Below are 19,511 nucleotides of genomic sequence, written 5' to 3'. Positions count from 1 at the left end.
CGATCACTAAACTGTAGTAGTATACAGAGGCACGGTATATTTTTATGGGACTTGATGCTATGAGTACTTTTCAGTCAATATAAAAGCAGTTCTTTTTTAAAGTAAAATGACTGAGCTACTTGTGAGAACACTGTCCACATGAGATGCTGAACAGAAGCTGAGTTGTGCGGATAGAGCTATGCCAGAGGCTGATTTTTATTTTGTAGATTTGGAGGTGTTAGAAAGGAACAGACGGCCATAAAAACTGGTGATGTGGCTCTCAGGAAAGCCAAAAGAAAGGTTTTTTTGATTGATTACTCTCTGGAAAGAGGTTTGGGAATATGAGCTGAGAAATTGCTACTGTATCCGAGCTTCAAGTAGAAATGCCTTAAATAAACGTGCAGCTTCATTGTAATTTTCTCTTTCTAGCAGCAAAGGCATGTAGAACTTAGAACAAGTAGTGGAAGTTTCACAGGTATCGAGATGACTAACCTCACTCGAGCTGTAGGCTCGAGGAATTAGAGCAATTCTTAGAAATTTTCCTCAAATGACCCAGGGATGGCAGAGACTTTGTTGAGGTAACAGCCTCCAAAAATCTCACAAGACTGCAAAAACAGGCTGTCGTACCTCTTAGTAGTTGGGAAGATTGATGGAAAAGGTGACCAGCAGCTTTCAGAAGCAGATTATCTGCAAAATATGGGTGTTCTGGAAAGGAAGGACTAAGGGTTGACAAACCACTTTTGGAAAAAAAAAGTCTGCTTATGTGTGAAATCACAGAACACAGGTAAGTTTAACATTTTTATGAGACTTCTGCCTTGGTGTTATAGAAATGTGGCATGGAAATGTTAGATAGTCTTTGCTGAAATAACGCATAATGTCTTGGGAGGCTTATGTACTTCAGTTCCACATCAATTATGAAGATTGTTATGGATTGTAATGGTGGTCAGTGGCATTACAAGAGCTAAGATTTAAGTACTACAAACCTGTTCTGGGTCAAGTGTTTGCTATGGGACTAAGAGCCATCCCTGTAAGTATGGGTTAGACATGTAAGAGCATGTCTAGTAACAGCAAAAAAGGGAGGGAAAGAAAATACTCAAATGGCTACAGGAGTTCCAGAAAACTTTCTGACGTACCAGTATGGCAAGGGAAGACCTCAGGTTTACCTTTGCATTGACAAAGAGCCAAATGCTAGAAGCTCAGCTGGGTGTGTTGAGAGTGTCAGTCAGAGCTTCTGGGGTGTATGGTACCTGGAGAGTGCCTGGAGCTTGGCACAGAGTGTGTGTGTCTCTCCTGCCAGCCAGGCACCAGATTTCTTTTTAATTTATCTATCTATCTATCTATCTATCTATCTATCTATCTATCTATCTATCTATCTATCTATCTATTTATTATTTTTTCTGTATTTTTATTGAAAGGCAGCTGCAAAAGGGTAACTGTAAGCTGTGTCCTATAAATTCTGTTACTTAATTCCCACAATACTTATTGTTAAAAGATGCTACATGCTTCCTTCAGAATAATTTTGAAGAATCAGGGGAATGCTTTTTAAAACAAAAGAAGAGTGATAAAACCTCAGGAGAAGCTGTTCATTTGCATATTGTTTCTGTGAAAAAAACGGTAATAACAAGAAGGACAATCATAAAACAGAGTGGGAATAATGACATGTCCCCTACCAGTCCAGAGTTGCCATATCTCACAGCTCCTGGCACAGGCTGAGGTTAGTGCTCGGCATAGGAGAACAGGTAGCTCTGCAGTAGCACCTGTTGCTGGCACTGAAGAGGCAAAGCTTGGACATGCAGGTAGCATGCTGACAGATCTTAAGGTCTCAGCTTTTAAACAGCCATGGAAGCTGGGTTACATGAAGCACTGGTTCAGAAATACTTATTTAACTGATGGAATGTATTGGAAAAGGGTGACTAAATTGAAACCATGTAATTGGAAGAAGATTGTTGTAGAAAGTGAAGCTATTCAGTACTGGGGAGAACTGGTTTTGAAAGCTGGACAGCTGGAATGTTTTCAGGAGCTGGGACAATGAAAGCTAATCACTGGGTGGTTTTGCATAGTTATTATAAATTGAGTTCATTACTAAGTTGAAACAAATTAGTTGTGGGTAATTGTTTAGCAGCAAAATAAAGTTTTCCTGGCTTTGAATAGAATGTGAGATTGAAAGTCCTAAGAGGAATTTTAACTGTTAGGTTTTCTAAGGATCTGAAGTGGGAATGGGTTACAGCTCACTGAAAATTTCCTATAAACAGCAAACCCTTAAAAGTGGAGCAACAAGCATTACAGAACTTCAGCTGCTATGGAATAAACTACCACAGGAAAGGTGCATGTCAGTGCATGTAATTCCTGGTACTTGGTATTTTGCAAGGGCTCTTAGTAGCAGCAGCAATGGTATCTAATATTTTTCTGGATAGAAATAAGGATTTTTATTTTTCTTTTTTTCTTTTTTCTTTTTTTTGAGCCAGCAGCAAGAAATTCAATTTATGCCATTTTCCAATGGGAATGGGATGTATTTCTGGAAGCATGCCATCAAGGAGTAAAGGAACTTTTAACAAACTTGTAGGTCTCATTCATAAGTTAAAAAGAAAAACCACAAACAAAACCCAATTCCCCCCCCGAAACATGAAAATATTTTCTAAAGAATTCTGGCTCATTAACCTGAACAGAAGGTTTTTTTCTTGTGTAATGGACATTTTTTGGTAGTGGCCAGTAGCAAGCAGCAGAAAGAAGCAGAGGCCTGGGAAAAGATTGCTTTCAAGGCAAAACATAACTTGTGGCAATCTGAAGTGACAGCTTAGGTGGTGCACAAAGCTGAGAGACTGCTGTCTGCACAGGCAAGGAATGGGTTTTGGTTGTTTTTTTTGTTTGTGTTTTTTTTTTCCTATTAAAGCCAGGGGTGGTGCTGGAACATGCTAAAGCCTTTGAACAAGGACCAGTATGTGAACAAATAGCATGCGATACACCTCAGGTTGTCACTCAAGGTCAAATCTGGTGTGAGTTGTTCCAAAAGGTAGTTAGTTCCCTTTGCTTACAAAGTAAAAAGGGTGGACCTTCCAGTGATGAGCAGGAAACTGAGGCTTTGCAGAAGCAGGGAGCTTTGGCAGTTCTGAAAAATAATTGCGTAGTGTGGTAAAAATAAAAAATATACCGTGTATAGCAGACCGCTCTTTCTGTGGTCCATTTGTTTCACAACCCCTTTTGTAGTGGACCTAGACAGGAGAGCAATTAAAAGGGCTTGTGTAGTGGTTGGCTTCTGACAGCAGCATCCTGAGGTTTTCAGTGATGTAGTGTCATTTCTCTGGAAAACAGTAACTGGCAGTGGGAAAGCCACTGCTTTCTTGTGGTGGTCAAGACAGACTGGGAGTCCCTTTGGCTGCTGCGTTTGCCAGTGCTGACCTGAAGGGAGAGCAAAGGTTTGCTCATTCAGGGAAAGGCTTTGTGCTGATCCCGGTGTTCTCCCTTGCTTTTTCCTGCAAGGAAGTTTGTGTAAATGCAGCCACTCTCTGCAGGAGTGCCAGGCAGGCACAATTTCCATCTGGCTAGCCACAGAACTGGGGCTAGAAGGAATGGGAAATCGATGCAACTCCCATTCAGGTGAGGAGTGCAGAGGCTGTCCCTTGTGACAGGCACATGTGGCTACATGGGCATCAGAGCTGGTGTTAGGCTGCATGAGAATTCATACTGATAGTGCCTCTGGGGGCACCTGGCTGTCACCCCACACACATAAGCTATGTTATCCCATTAACTGTCCAAATGATGATGTGTGTTGTTCTTATATATGGGCAATTCTAGCCCTGACCCTAGGGCCCACCTTGCCATCATGAGGATGAGAAGACCTTAATTACAGACCTCTGTATTACAAAACACCATCATTTTGTGTTTTTACTGTGAACCATCTTTCAATTTGTAAAGTGTAAGAAAATGACCAAACAGTGAAAGTCAACTTCACAGCAAAGGGATCCAGGATCCAACAGTAAGGGGATCCAGACTGTCAATCAGTGAAGATCCATCCTCTTGTCACTTACATAAACAGAACAATTGTTTCTCTTCAGAAATGTAGCTTATGCAGTCTATATAAAAGCAAATTCTTTTTTACCTCTCTGAAACCAGTTTAATATTAACTGATGAAACCATTAGAAGATGCTGCGCCCAATATGAATCCCTTTGGTGGAATACATGACATGGAGGAGTGGTTTGTCTCACAAAAAGCCTGCCTCCATTTTGGGTTTTTTATTTTTCTTCTTTCTTAATAATAGAAGAAGAGAGAGGGATAGAATTGCTAGAATACTCTCCTTATCTTACCAGCCTATGCTCTCATGGAGAGGAGTAGCCGAGAGGTGAAAGGGGAAAAATCCTGACTATTGTGCTTTCCTTGAGATAAGGAGTGTTTTAGAGTCCCTTGTCTCATGCCTGAAACCTGTTAAAATGGAGTTATATTAACATATGGAAGAATTTTGGGGAAAAAAACAGATCTTAGCCTCAGGAGTCTTGGTTTGTCTGGATGTTTTATACGTCTTTGAAAATGAATGCTAAATGGGGGACTCTGAGCCACATGGGCTGAGATTGCTGCAGTGACCTCAAGAGGTGAAAGCACAATTGAAAAGGTCTATTTTAAGTGTTTAAGGAATTAATAATTGCTGAAAAGTGCAGATTAGTAGAAGAACAAGCATCTTATATGCCGTGTTACAGGCAGATCCAGCACTCATGGGAGGCATTTGTGACAACAGTCTTTCAGTGGGTGACATTTATGTACATGATAAAGAGACAAGACCTCTTTATGTAAAATTTACAGTGAGCTTTTTAATGTCATCAGTTTTTTTAGGATGAAAAAATTCCTTCTCTCATAAGATTAACTCCTTGTGTTCGGTGATCAGCTTTTGGGGGTTGCAGAGGATGGGCCCCTGGGTGTGTGTGGCAGCAGGTGCTCCAGGAGATGGGGAGCTGGGGATGGAGCAGGACACTGTTGCCCTGGGGCCACAGCACCCTAGAGGGCTGATGCAATGACAGCCGCTGTTGGGCTGAGTGTGGCAAAAGCAACAGAGGAGAAAACCTGTTGTTAACCTTGTTTTTTCTGGATGTGTATTTGGGAGTTGGGAAGGAGCTTTTTTATCACTTCTTAGTGATACAGGGCTGAGGAGAGAAGCAGAGAATGAGAGTCACTGGTGTTCCCAGCCCCACTCCTGCCCTGGGAACTTCTGGTGCTGCATGGCTCTGCTCATGTCCGTGGCCTCCCCGCTGAACAAGGTCTCTTTGCCTGAACGTGCCATTTGCTCTCCCAACCTTTGTAAACCCCTGGTGTTGCCCCTGACTACTTACTTGGACCCTTATTGAAGCAGGTGGCCTCTACATGATGGAGATCAAGAGGAAGCAGTATACATTGACTTTAATTAAATTGGGAATTTTCTTTTGTGAGAGATTTGTGGCATTTTTCACCCATAATACTTTCAGGTTTGCAATGTAGGAACTAATAATAACTCTTAGTAGAAGGCCATAAACATTTTGTCTCTTGACAGCAGACATATTCTTCAGTCCCTCCAAACCTTTCAATAAACTACACCCAGCAGTAACTAGACGTGTTCAATCTGAATTAATTTTAATAAGAGAAACTGTATATGCTAGAGTTTTGGTTGGATGGTAAGCGTACAAGTCTTTGGATTCAGCCATTACTGTACATCTTTACCTTTAAAAATAAATATTTTGGTTTAGGATTTTGTAAGTGGTACCCGTGTGGTGGTTTGAAGGACAAATCCTGACACACTGTCTCTATAGGATGCATTTTTTTTGTCCAGCTGTTCTGTATGGAGAAGAGGATGTATTCGGGGAAGCTACAGTTTGCCAAGCAGAGCTGTGAAAGGACGACTTTGTACATAGGCTTGAGAAGTCCATGGAGGTGAGCAGGTGGCTGTGGGGAAGCTGTGTTCCCAGGGAGTCTCTGACCCCATGCTTCATTTGGCTGCCAGGGAGTCTCTGACCCCATGCTTCAGTTGGCTGCGGTCCCTCTGGGCCCCCTTTATCCTATTTTATATGGCAATAGCAGGTACAAGAGGAGCTTTACAGTGAGGATGTATGTTCCCCATGCTTTCATAAAACATTGCCTTCTTGCTGAGCCTCCTGTGTCCCTGATTTAATCCACAATAAGATGCATTTTGGCTAAGAAGTGCACTAATCCATTCAGATACTGTCTTAGATCTGGCAGGCTGCAGTGCATCAGAGTATTTTGATAAGCATCATGTCTCCTTGGAAACTACTACTTAGCAGTAACTTGATGCTACATTTGGAGTGTTATGATTAATTTAAGCCTCGCTTCTGCAAAGAGACATGGTATGGGCCTCCTCCTACAGAAGTGAGTAGTCTTGTTGAGCTTATCAGAACAGCTCACGTGTTCCAAAGTGTCCCTGTGGGGTTTAGGAGTTCTCAATCTCTTCAGGCTCTGCTTTAAGCTTGTTGGTCATAAATCTCACTTGTTATCCTTAAGTATATTTTTAGGAGTCTGTTTTCTAATTCGATATTTTAAAAACATTTCTAGAAAGTCTACCTCTATGGTTATGAATAAATATAAAGCTCCTTCTGAGGCCATTAAATAGTATTTTAATTAGACTGGCAAAATTGCTTTTGGCTTGTCTTTAAAGTCTTTAGTACCTTATTTCTATTAACAAAATGGTAATCAACGTTAAATTCTAAAATGTAACTGAAGTAGGTCATATTTTTATTAACTGGAGATAGATAATGAATGTGCCCTATATAAAGATTTGGATTAAGTCTTCTGAGATGCTGAGGATAGTGTTTTAATTAAGGTAATCCTTATTTGCGTCTAACAAACACTATTGCTGCTTAGAAATTTAAGACCTTAGTGATGCATATTAGTGCATTACCTCAATGAATCTGATAGAGATTTAATACTTGTATTTGAAGTAGCAATCTGTCATAAATTAGGAGCATTTGCATAACAAATTTCAACCATGTTATTCTTTGCAGAATTTTATATAATTAAGGAACACATTCAACATTAAAATTTGGTAATTTTTATAGCTCTAGGGAGGTGTTCTTTGTTGTTGCTATAAAACAGTCCTTGTTTTCACCTGTTTGTAACATACAGAATTCCAGCTACTACAAAAGTATCACGTATGTGTGCTAGATTTCTCCCTAACCCCAACAACTATTTTAGGACACTTGCCATAAAGAATGGGACTGTGTGTATCAACCCACTGACCTCTAAAGAGAGGTTTACAAATGATGCTTTAAAAACTTTATAGAAAATGTATTAATTTGCATTGAAAGATGTTGTGAGTCCAGTGTTTGAAGCAGAGATTTGCCTAAGATATTGGCAAAAGGACTATGCTGGAAACAGTACATTATAATCTGTCAGTACAGATGTGTGCACAAAGGCAGCTGGTTTAAATGAGAATTAACTTAGAAGTGTAGGTAATTTTTCTGTATTAAATGACATAACCAGAGGCTTTTACAGTAAATATGTTCCGATCATCTTTTGTCTGTGAAGACCTTGTAGTTAATTTGATTTCTAGGTTGCATTATTTCATTTTTGAGCCCTGCTACTGTAGTAATTCATGGGAGTAACAACTGCAAAATGAAGCAGACAGACACCTTCTTGCTAATTGCTTTGTTCCCACTGTGCACCATGACACCAGGGCTAGCTGGAGTTGGGGTAAGAGTTCTTGTAATACCCTTCACTGAGTTATGAGAAATGCTAATTTTTGAACTTGGCAAAAGCTTAGCCTGAGAAATACCATTTGGGGTGCACAGGGATCATCCTGTCTGCCTCAGGACTGGGTCTATGAAAGCAGCTGATGCTTGTGGAGACAGTGTAAGAAATGGGCAACATCTGCAGAGAGGCTCTTCTCTGGTCCATGTGCTTTTGGCTTTCACTTGCACTGGCTGCTCCTGCAGAAACCATGTGTCACTTAAGATAGTGATGTTCAGGAACCTTCTGGCCACACTTGCTGAATCTCATCTGCAAAGCCCCACTTTCCACAGGGAGGGAAGGACACGACAGCAAATCTGCTGTCTTCTCCTGTTCAACACTGTCTCTGTGCTGGTGTTACTCTCCTTGTGCCAGGTATTTCTGTTTCACATGATGGGATGCACAGAACAGAGCCAAAGCAGCTTTGCATGTGCTTTGTCAAGTTCCTATATGGATAAGGATTTCCTTACCTTTTTTAATTCTTCCCTTCCCCATGGGGGAAGACCATAGTGATACTCAAACTTAAAGTTTTGTTTGCATAATTTAACCCTGCTGCTCCACTGGGAACCATGCTGCACAATTCCTGTCTCTTGGTTATTTACGGCCATCAGAAACAGTATCTTATTCACAAACAAAAAACAACATCAAAGGGATAATAAAGATTATCTTTATTAGCTTCCTCCCAGCATAACCCCACAACCATAAAATTAACATTGTCCTATAAATCAATCTGGCCCTGTAAATGAGCATAAAAGAATGCTCCTATTAGGAGTTTCATGTTAGATGCAGTCAAGTAGTATTCAATGTTTTATTTATGTCAAAGCCACTGAATAGAACATATTCTTGCTATCTTTATATGACAACTATTACAGTAGTCACAAATGAATCTCTTTTCGGATGGACAACTTTGCTGTCCTATCTCTAGTTTGATACTCTGTTTTGTGGTTTAGTGAAGAATATAAATGGAAACCAGGAATGTGTAGCATGACAGATCAGTCTTGTTCAAGCTCTTCATTTAGTTGTTTATAAATGTTGTCCTTTAAATTGGTAATTGATATATAAAATTTACACTCCTTCACACTGTTTGCTTTAGGCATAATTTGTTGGCAAATTACAATATTTTCTATGTTGTACTTCGGATGCTGGTTGCAGTAATTCTGCCTATTTATTTTAGCATTCCTTGGATTGATGCTGAAAATTACATGTTATTTTTGTCTTCCTTCATAACCCCGTGTCACAGAAGTAGAAAGACCTCAGCTATTGAGATCAAAGGTTGCAAAACTTTGCTGGATAGCATGGCATAAAGTTCAGGCGTGATGAATGGTGCTAGGACTTGAAATAAAAGTAGCAAGTCTAAGAGCATGAGTCACTGTACTAGGTCTTCATGTCTGCTGAAAATTTGTGTGAACTACTGGCTGAAAGCATTGACAATTTTCCATTAGTAATGAATTACAGTAGTAATTTCATTAATTTCTTCACCTCAGTCAGGATATGTTAGTGTAAGTTGCTTAACCAAGCATCAGAGGAGCCATTGCAGTTAACCTTTAGCCCTTTGCTGTGTAACCAGGACCGGTTAAGAAGTAAATTAGCGTAACATCCCTTTAAAAAAGATTACTTTAGATAAGCAGCAGACATAATTTTTGCCTGTTTTTAATTTAATAGCAGGTTTATGGTTTTATGCAAAACCATTCACATTACATCTGACCCTCTGGGAGCTGGGTTTTTTCGTCTGTGTAATTTGGTGTCTTTAATAATCTGCTGTCTGTTAAATCCAGCACAGGCTTGATTAATGAATTGTGATGAACCAATGCATTAATTTACAGGTTTGCTCTAATACCCTAAAAGGCTACATCAGTGCTTCCAGTTATTAATGCTAATAAACTTGGAAGAAAAAGCAATGTGAGGAGGGGTAAGGGAAGGTAGTATGTGACAAGTCTTGTCTTTATTCAAGCATTTATGTCTGCAGCTACTTTTCCTACAAGAGGACTGCAAAAGCCCTTGACAACACACAACATCAAATAAAGAACAGCTTAGTAGCGTTTAAAAATATTGTACAATTTCTGAAGCTGTGTTCCATAGTCAAATCCTTTTTCACTGCTGAAAGTCACTCGGTACAGCTTTTCACGCTGTATTTTTAAATACTACGTTTTGAAGTCCTTTGCTGTTAAGTCTATGGTTGAAGCATAATCTTGAATATGAATTTTTCTGAGAAGTCACTCCAGAACCCTAGTAGGTGATAGGTGACAGGAAGGCATCTACATGAGAATGGTGGGTATTTGACATAGACAAAATTTGCTATGATGAACAACTCATTCCTAAGTTGATATTGAGGCTTTTGAGATAATCCTTTTGAAGACTTCAAATATTAATCTGCAAGCAAAATTGCAACTTTTTTTTAAAAAAAACATTTGTGTGTTTATTGCATGTAATGATGCAGAAGAGTGTAAAGTCTCAAAAGAGTTGGTACATAGAGGAAAAGGAGTTGGTACATAGAGGAAAGGGAATAGTAATTGAATTATTTATTTTTTAATTGAGAATGTAGGGTTTGGGAATGGGATAGTAATATGGTGTGAAGATTTTAGGTAGGTGTAAAAAAAGTATGACATTTTTCTTTGATGCTGAGCCTTTAGATCTTGGAAACATCTTAAAGCAGCACAAAAGTTCAAAGAAGGGGCTGTGTGTCCTCTCTCCTTGGATATTAGCTCACAAAACTGGAGCTCAGACTTCTTCAAATTATAATTCCAGCCTTGCCTTGTTCTGATAAATATAATTTCAGAATTATTATTTTAGAGATTGATGTATCCATCTTTCTGTCTATTAAAATATAGCATGACGTTTAAAGCCCATTTTAGCAATCATGCCTCAGGCATTTTCTTTCTAGTGGGGCACAGGAATTTTCACTTGTCCTTGAGATAAATGACACTGGTATAGAATTGGCATCTTTTAAGTCTTGCTTCAGCATCTGTGGCACCAAAACATTGCTGGAAACCTTGGAATGATACAGAGAAATTAACACTGTTTACACGGAGCAAAATAATTTCCCCGTTTTCTGTTGCCTCTTTCACTTCTTTACTGTTAGGGAGAGAATAGTCATTTCTACAACTCAGCTATTTTAATAGGATTCAGAACACATGATCACATTAGATGCTGTACCTGAGGCAATCTGTGTTTAGACTGGTGATAATTACATGCAAAAGTCATTCAACAATGAGGCAATTAATGCTGATGAACTTTATTAAAGTCAGCTGTCAGCTATAGATACCTCTGGCAAGTTTCCTAATTCTATATTTATAATACTATGAAATTCCCTTATGTTCTATTCTATAATGCATTTCTGTTTAATGGGTTAAAACCAACCAAACAACAAACTTACCACCAGAAAATATTGCCAGCAGCATATTTATATATGACACAGGTATGAATAAAGAGGTCATATGTCAGCCTACTTGTCAGATTTACTCCAGTGATTGGTGTTTACCCAAGATGACAGACCCAGCATGACAAATCCTCTCTCTCAGCAGAGGAGAGGGAAAGCACTAGATAAGGATTGCAGGGCTTACACTTCCCCTCATTGTTGATTAACAAGACCTAAATTATGCCTAATGTCAGATGTAGGCAGGCCATTGTTAATGTGGAGTCAGTGAAAATTAGAAGCTCCAAACAGTTAGAGTCTGGGATTTGCAAAACTCTAGAATCTGGAATCTCTACTGTGCTGCAGAGACATACTTCTGTGAAGGCCTTTGTTATCCTAATTGGTTACATGGCTGGATTACTTTTCTCTTTAAATTCTACTATTAGAACAGAAAGCAGACAGAGACTTCCGACTTTTTTACCTTTCCACAGGCAACTAGGAGGATGCAAGGGATGGGCAGATGGGAGGAATAAAGTGTCCTCATTGAATTTCATTGTACGTTACAAAGGCAATGTAGGGCTGTGCACCTTTTCCTTGGATCAGTTGCTGTGAATTGTGGACTCAAGTTCAGGAACCACTGCTCTGACACAAGGCAGATGAAAAATGTGAAATAAACTAGTGAAAGGTACAGATATGGTGATTAACAAACAAGTATGTATCCTTCTGTGAATTGATACATAAAGTCTACTAAATGTAGAAATAGTTTTTAAATGGCAGAAAAAAACCATTTATCTCTTTGCTAATCCAGTATAATACATGTAAGGCATGTGTCATTGCAGAGCTATTATGTGTTAGGTTTAGGGCAAGAACTTGCTCTGGAACCTGTGGAAGAGCTGTGCTGGCAGGAGCACTGGAAACCACTGGTTTGGGGAAGGACTCCTTTTGTCAGAAGCTTTCTCTTTTCTTTTAGGAATGCAATGGGAAACACCAGTGAGGAATTTTTCTTCTTTTTATCTTATTAAATACAAAGGCATTATCTTTAAGGCCAGAGATGTTCAGAGGGAATATCTCTGTAGGTTTACATGTTTTCCTTCTTTTCCCTTTGGCTATGTTTAGAGCCCTTTCCTGGGTGCACTGGTGGCCTAAGCCAACGTGACTCTTCTTGCATTTTTGTTTTCCCTGCCTGTAGCAAGAGCAGCTCTGGCAGTCCCACAGGGCAGTGAGCAGCCATTAAACACAGCTTCAGCTGCAGAAGATACATGGTATTTTCTATTTTAGCTGTTGTACTGTGTTAATCACTAAAAAACATGCACAGCCAAGGAAAATCAGGTTATGATAGTAGAAAGTGTGTTGTGGTGAGGGTTAAGGTTATGAATGATGGTTCATGTGTACAAGCCTTTGGTTTCAGTTAGAAAAACTCAGGTATTTGGGATGAGGTTAAGTTTCTACGGTGAGGTAGGAGACAAATCACAGCTGGATTTTGCTTTTGGCTTTAACGTCTACTAATCTTTTTCCAGTAGCTGACAGAAAGATCATATTGAACTAGATAAGCTGAACAAAAATCCTGCTGTTTTAACCTCAAATCATATGATAGAAAAGTTGAGAGTTGGAAATGAAAAATGTAATGGAAAATGTTCTTCATGAAGCATTGGAGGCCTCCTGCAGCAGACACCCAGCAGGAGACAGGCAAGAGTCAGGAGAGGCTCACCAGGGTATATCTGACTACAGAAAAAGTCTGTTTTGGCCTCTCTGGCTTTGGCTGTTTGTGTCCTTCAGAAGTATGAAGAGGTGGGGGAAGAGGGGAAGCAGAAATAGGGACCCTAGGGGCAGTGTGGAGATGGGGTCTTGATGCAGTCAGTCAGAAAGGTGAAGGCAATGGGGACTCAGGGGAGGGGTGGTGATGAAGAAAGAACTTAAGTGCTGTGAAAGGAAAATGCAGGGTCACCTATTTTCCTGTCTGCACTGAAGCAGGTGACAGCAATGTGGTGTGGCTTTTACTTGCTCATTAGATCTGTAAAGTATTTAAACATCTGTTATACTATGTAACAACTGCTTAAATTGCTCCAGCACTCAGGGTTTAAGGCAATGCGGCAAAGTGTGTAAACAGGCTTGTCTCTGAAGTCAAATGTAGGACAATCTTGTGTTTTTCCTACTTCTCCATTCTTTCCTTCAAGAAATGGTCTTTTTTCCATAAGATCAGTGAGTGTTTGTTTATTGTGCCTACAGGGCAGGTACATAAACTTGCATTCCTTTCTGTGTTACATCAGTACAAGAGAAAAAAGCTTTTAAAAAGAAGGAGGCTAACAAGTGTCCAAATTAGAATATTAAGGCCTGGGTGGGTGGATGTCTAGATGGACACCATTCTGGTTGGGTAATGGGTCATACTCCACATGTCACAAGTGGAGTACCAGAGGTCTGTCATGGGACCTGGCCTAACATTCCTGCCAGTGACCTGGGAGGTGGTGGGGTGCACTAATCAAGTTTGCAGCTGTCACCAAAGTGTGAAAGGGACACTGAGTAACACACTTGAGGGGCTAGGCTGCTCTTTAGAGACACATAGCCAGGCTGGCAGGGGGCTGCCAGGGACCTCATGAAATTCAGCAGAGAAAAATGCAAAGTCCTGCCCTGAGGAAGAAGGAACTCCTGGAGTTGCCCATGGATGGACTGGCTGGGGGCGACTCTGTGGAAAAGTGTCTGGGGCCTGGCAAACCGTGTGCTGAGTGTGAGTGAGCAGTGTGCCTCAGAAGTGATGAAGGCTGACAGCATCCTGGGCTTTGTTCAGAGGAACAAAGCCTGGAAGTTGAGGGAAGTGATTACTCCCTTCTTCTCAGGACTTCCAGGATGTCTGGAAACTGCATCAAGTCTGGATCTCCTATACAGGACAAACATCCTTAAGCTGGAGTGAGTTCAGCAAAGGGCTACCAAGATGGTCAGGGACCTGATCCCTGTGAGGAGAGGCTGAGGGAAGTGTGCTTGCTTAGCCTGGGGAGGGGATGGATTTGGTGGCACCTACCAGCAACTGGCCAGTGCCAGCTAGGAGGTTATGGAGGAGACAGAGCCAAGCCTTTCACACTGGTGCAGGAGGGTGAGAGGCAGTGGGGATAAACCAAGATAAGAGTGACTCTGGCTGATACAATGAGGGACTTTCCCCATGAGGATGGAGCAGTGGTGCAGCAGGGGCTCAGGGAGGCTTTGCAGTTTTCATCCTTAGAGGTTTTCAAGACTGAACTGGACAAAGGCCTGAGTCACCTGGTCTGGTCTAATGGCTGACCCTGTCCTGAGCAGAAGTGGCTGGACCAGGTGGATTCCCATAGTCCCTTCCAACCTGAATTTTCTGCTGGGTCTATGAAATGGGGTAGGGGGAAGAAGAGTTGATTGAAATATATTGCTCAAAAATTCAGTAGTGGACACTCTAATCCTGAGACACTCAAACGTTTAGGTTTCAGCCTATACCATGATATGGTTGCCCAGTGCAGTCTTTTTAGATTATATTTAACCACTTGTATTTGTTCTGGTTGGCTGACTCCTGAAAATGACACTCTGGGCTAATTGAGCTGCTTTTACTCAGGAGAACCCAGTCCTGCCCTCTTCTCCTAGTGCTAGAATGACCCTGGAGAGATTTGTAACTTCAGATGGGGATCTTAAAGGTGAGTCTCTTTTTCTTTATTTATTTACGTTTTTAAAAAAAATTTCATTGTTTTTCTAAAAAGACTGATTTCCGCCCCCCCCCCCCCTTTTTTTTTTTTTTTTTTTAAGAATTAGTAGTCTAAGCTTGGATGCATCTTAAATACTATGCAGCTACACTGCAATACTAGACATTCAAGAATACTCTGCAAAATGCAGGGCCAAACTTTTTGCATAGGAAGAAACTGATAAAGCTAGGAAGCTGGTTGTAAAATCCAGCTGCTGATGCCACCTAAGCTCCATGAATGAGCAAAAACAGTTCCTTTCCTAGGTGCAAGAATGAGTCACACATGGTGTTAGAGATGTTGCTTTTGGCAGATGTGCTTTGGCTGGTGTTCTCAGCTGGTGCAGCAGCTCCGGCATCAGCGCCTGCGGCTCAGCGGCTGCACAGGAGCTGCTCCTGCTGTCCCAGCCCGGTGATGTGTCTGAGCACTTACAAGCAGCATCGAGCTGTAAAAATGGAGGCAGGATTAGGAGAGGAGATGGTGTATGGTGGTCTGGTTTGTTCTCATGAGGAGGTTAATGCGAGGTAGGTCAGTCCAAGAGGTCCCTGTGAGGTGGCCTGGGCCCTGGAGCTGCCCAGTGTGCTTGCACAGCCACCTTGCATAGTGTGGTGACTCCTGTGCTTCATGCTTGGTGTGTCTACACCTCTGTGTTTTCTGGGTTACAAGGACTTAGGAGAGAACATGTAGAGACATCACATGCAGGAGCCTGATGGACCCAACCGGGATTTAGCATGAACACCCTCAAGCCCTGTACATCAGGCCAGTGCCTGAGGCTCTGTCCCCCAGGGCTCTCCTGGTGCCTTTGATGTCAGGTGAGTAGCAATTATTAGTCACTAGTTAGGGTTGAGTTTATTCACAGTGTTTGCTTTCCTCACATTCATGCCTCCCTTTCTTGTTCAAATAAAATGGCATTTAGTAGAAACTTACAAAGGTGCTTTTTATCCTCCTTTCAGTGGTTTATTTGATTTCACTGATCTCTCTAAATCATAATCAAATTGATTTTTGTAACCAAGAAGTGTCTGATCTCACCACTCTCATTCCCCTGTGTACTAGAAGAACGGTTCAGGCTTGCAAAGCTCAACAGTCTCTGTTGGGACTGACTGTGGGCACAGGCCATGGAGCTGGTGTGGGGCACAGTGGGGCAGCCCCAGGGGGGAGCCCAGCGACTCATCCCTGAGGGGGCAACACACCATTCCATCGGTGTTTCACCCCCTGTGAGCCTCGGGGGACTCCTCCTGGTGTCTTACCTTAAACAAGAGGTTTGTTGCTTAAAATTGGGGTCCATATTAGACCCGAAGTATCATGGATATCCTTTTAAACACAGCAGGGGGCACAACTGGAGGAGGTTTTTAGCAAGATTCCCACTTCACTTACAGCAGCGTGTATCTTAAGTCTTCTTTTTACAGATAACCGCGTTTTAACGAGACGGACATTGCTGATAATTCCCCGCTTATTTATTTGTTTATTTCCTCGCTCAATGCCAGAAGCGGAAAACTCGCGTAAGGGTATGAAGGGAAGCCAGTCGGGCCTGGACTTCCAGGAGGGGTGCATGAACCGCAGACTGAGCGGAGCCGCGGGGGGCCCCGCTGCGGGTGCCTGGACGTGCCGATAGAAACAGCCCGGAGAGGCCAATCCCGCCGGGTGTTCGGCTGCGGGGCCTGCCCCTTTCCCGGGAGGAGGGATCGAAGCACCATCTCCCGGGGCTCCACTAGGGGCTGCTCGTGCACCGTGGCGCCCGGGAGCCCGCTCCCTCCATCCCGCCGCCGCTCCCTCCATCCCTCCATCCCTCCATCCCTCCATCCCTCCATCCCTCCATCCCTCCATCCCGCCGCCGCTCCCGGCACCCCCGCCCCAGAGGCTCGCCGAGCCCTTCTCCTGCCGCCCCAATCCCCCCCAGCAAGTGTAATGCGGCGTTTAGCTTTTTCCCCTCCCCGCTTGGGTTAATTATTTTTTTGCTCTAGGACACGAATACCGTGATTTAAACTTTCTGTCCTAACCCGCCTGGTGGCTGGAAAGGCTTTGCTGTCATTCAGCCTTAGCGATAATCTAACGGCGAGGTGTTTACAGGGGATAACGAACGTGTCTCCCTTTCTTAAGGCACTGTCAGTGAGATTTTTATCTTGACTATATTCTAAAGACAGCGTTGTGGTGCCTGATTATTCTGCTTCCCATGCTCTAGGATTGTTGCCTTCTTTCTGCAGATTTCCTGTAAAATAATGCCTTGAAAATGTACTGCTTTAACTATGACATTCTTCAAAAATACCCTAAAAATGTCTTTTGCAATGCTACCTTCAAAAGGTTGATCCATGACACAGACCAACATCAGCAGTAAACTTTGATTCCCTGCAGAAACGTGTAAGGTAATATAGTATTGAGCAATGCCATTTTTGTTTTCACAAGGCTAATAAACCACTTGTAATAGTTAATGAATTAACATCAGAGATACAGTAGATAGGAAAAAGCAAAAGGCAAGGCTATATATGGGTTTCAGAGTAATTTATAAAGAAAATCAGTTGCCAAGCAAACATTCCATTTCATGTTTTGTGAAAGTGAAGTCACGGTAGTTACAACATTTTGATAAAATGTTTCACCTACGTAATTGGTGTCATTGCAGGTATATTCTGTTACTGTGTTTCTGTTGTTTCTGCTGCTCCTCAACTCTTTCCTTCCCCAACTTTTGCAAAAGCTGCAGTGGGAAGAGCACACTCACAGAGTTTTGGGGAAAGGAGCTTGTTTTAAAAATTTTTTTTGTTTGTTTCTTTTTGTTTTTAGTTCTGAGTAGGCTTCAGGAGATTTGCTATTAACTGTGCTGAAAGCATGTTTGTAACTATGTAATAATTATGTGCTCTGTTGTCAAAAACCTTAACAAACCTTTAAGTGAGTCTAATTAAAGCAGCCTTCGATAACGGCAATAATAAAGGATTACTTTAATTTACATCGTAATGAAAGGATTGTGCCATTAAACATTACAGGAAATAGGGGTACTACTTTTTCAGAATAGACAGAAATTGCATGCTGTGCTTTTATGATCTCGATGAAGTCCAAGTGATCTTCTTTCATGCCATCAGCAAGAACAGAAATTAGGAACTTTCTCCCTTTTCTGAGTGAAGTGCGTAGTCCAGTTTCCCTGTTTGGTGTTTCTAGTGTGTGGTTTTTTTGTTCACCTTGCACGTATACTGTCATTTTAACACAGATTGAGCCTGATAGGATTTGTGGTGTCTAAACTCCAAGCTTTGGGCAGGAAATATTGTAGGGTTCTTTTTTTCTTTGTTTGTTAGGTTGTTTTGTTCCTCTTGGAGTTTCTTTTGCTGTACTTAGTTTCTTGATGTCTGGTCCTTTAAGCCAGGATTGTTCCAGAGACACGAAATGACAACTTCTTTTTTGGAGCATGGTTCTTGATACTGGTAGGATTGCCCTTCTCAAGTAAACAGGTTGCCAGCCTGTGAAGAATGATAGGTATGATAGTTGTGTCAGCAGGACATATGGCTTTATGTGGCAAGTTAATCACCAGAGACCCTCATGTCATTTTTCCACTTTTCTGCTACAGGTTTTGGTTTTATTTTTATAGTTTTGTAGTTTACTGATTTTTTTTTTTTTTTTTTTTCATGGGACTCTGCATGAAGGTTGAGCTTTATGTTTATGAGGGGTGAACCCAAAAAAGATAAGAAACAACATGCCCCATATTATTTACAAAGGTAAATTAGAGCCTTGAAGTTGTTATATTTAATTTTCTGAACTTCCAGTGTACCAGTAAATGAAGAGATGTAGTGGCTGAAATATGACCAGTTCTCACACATTATAACAATCTGTTTAAATGAAAAGCTGTTAGAAGGACTAAAACCATGTACATTTAAATATTGACAAACAAGAGTAACAGGAGAATCAACAACCTCAGAGCAGAATATAAAATGGTGCTACTGCAGCTGGGACTCATGCTGAGTCTGTATATTATGAAGAAAACACAACAACAACAACAACAACAACAACAACAATAATAATAATAATAATAATAATAATAATACAGATAAGCAACTAAACTGTGGCTTCCAGGTTCACTTTTCAGTTCTACCTAACTCTTTGTAACTTTACAATGAAAGATTCAGAAATTGAAGCCAATTACCATAATATGTGGTGGTTTGGTGGGAGCATGTTCTACATCAGACAGTTAAAAGGTTTTATTGCTATTAGGAGCTTGTTAATGCCCTTGATAATGTCTCTAGTTGCTTTGTAATGTCTCTTGTTGAAGTATAGAATTCTTTTATCTTCTTATTACATTATGCAGAAACTTGAATTGAAACGATATTTGCAGGAACATTTAAAGTAGTGCATCAATCAGTTTCAAAGAAGAGAAAATGTTCTCAGAATAGCTTATAAAAGGATAACTGTCAGTTTTATTTTGGATGAACAAAGAAACCGACGTAAAAAGCACTTTATTGTAAAAGCACACTGTGCAATTCAATAAATACTCCATATAAATATAAAGGAAGAGAAAGTTCATAATTATCTGATAACTTGAACGTAATTTAAGTAATGCTTGCAGAATATAGCAAGCAGTGAAACACCTTCTTTCCTGTGGATTCCTGCCTCCAGATCAAGTCCTCAGTAGGAGATAGTCTAAAGCATCTTGTTAATTATTTGAATGGATAAAGTATGGTTATCATTTAACATTATCTTCCAGGAATGTAAAGCTCCTCAAAAGCCACCTCACTGCCTTAGAAAAACAGCAGCAGCACCACCTTCCCTCGCTCTCCTTGCTTGGTGGTATTTTTTTTATTTTATTTTATTTTATTTT

This window comes from Apus apus, chromosome 7 (assembly GCF_020740795.1).
Source record: "Apus apus isolate bApuApu2 chromosome 7, bApuApu2.pri.cur, whole genome shotgun sequence".
NCBI lineage: Eukaryota > Metazoa > Chordata > Aves > Apodiformes > Apodidae > Apus > Apus apus.
The sequence above is the reverse complement of the archived record's forward strand: the minus strand, read 5'-3'. Positions refer to the sequence as shown.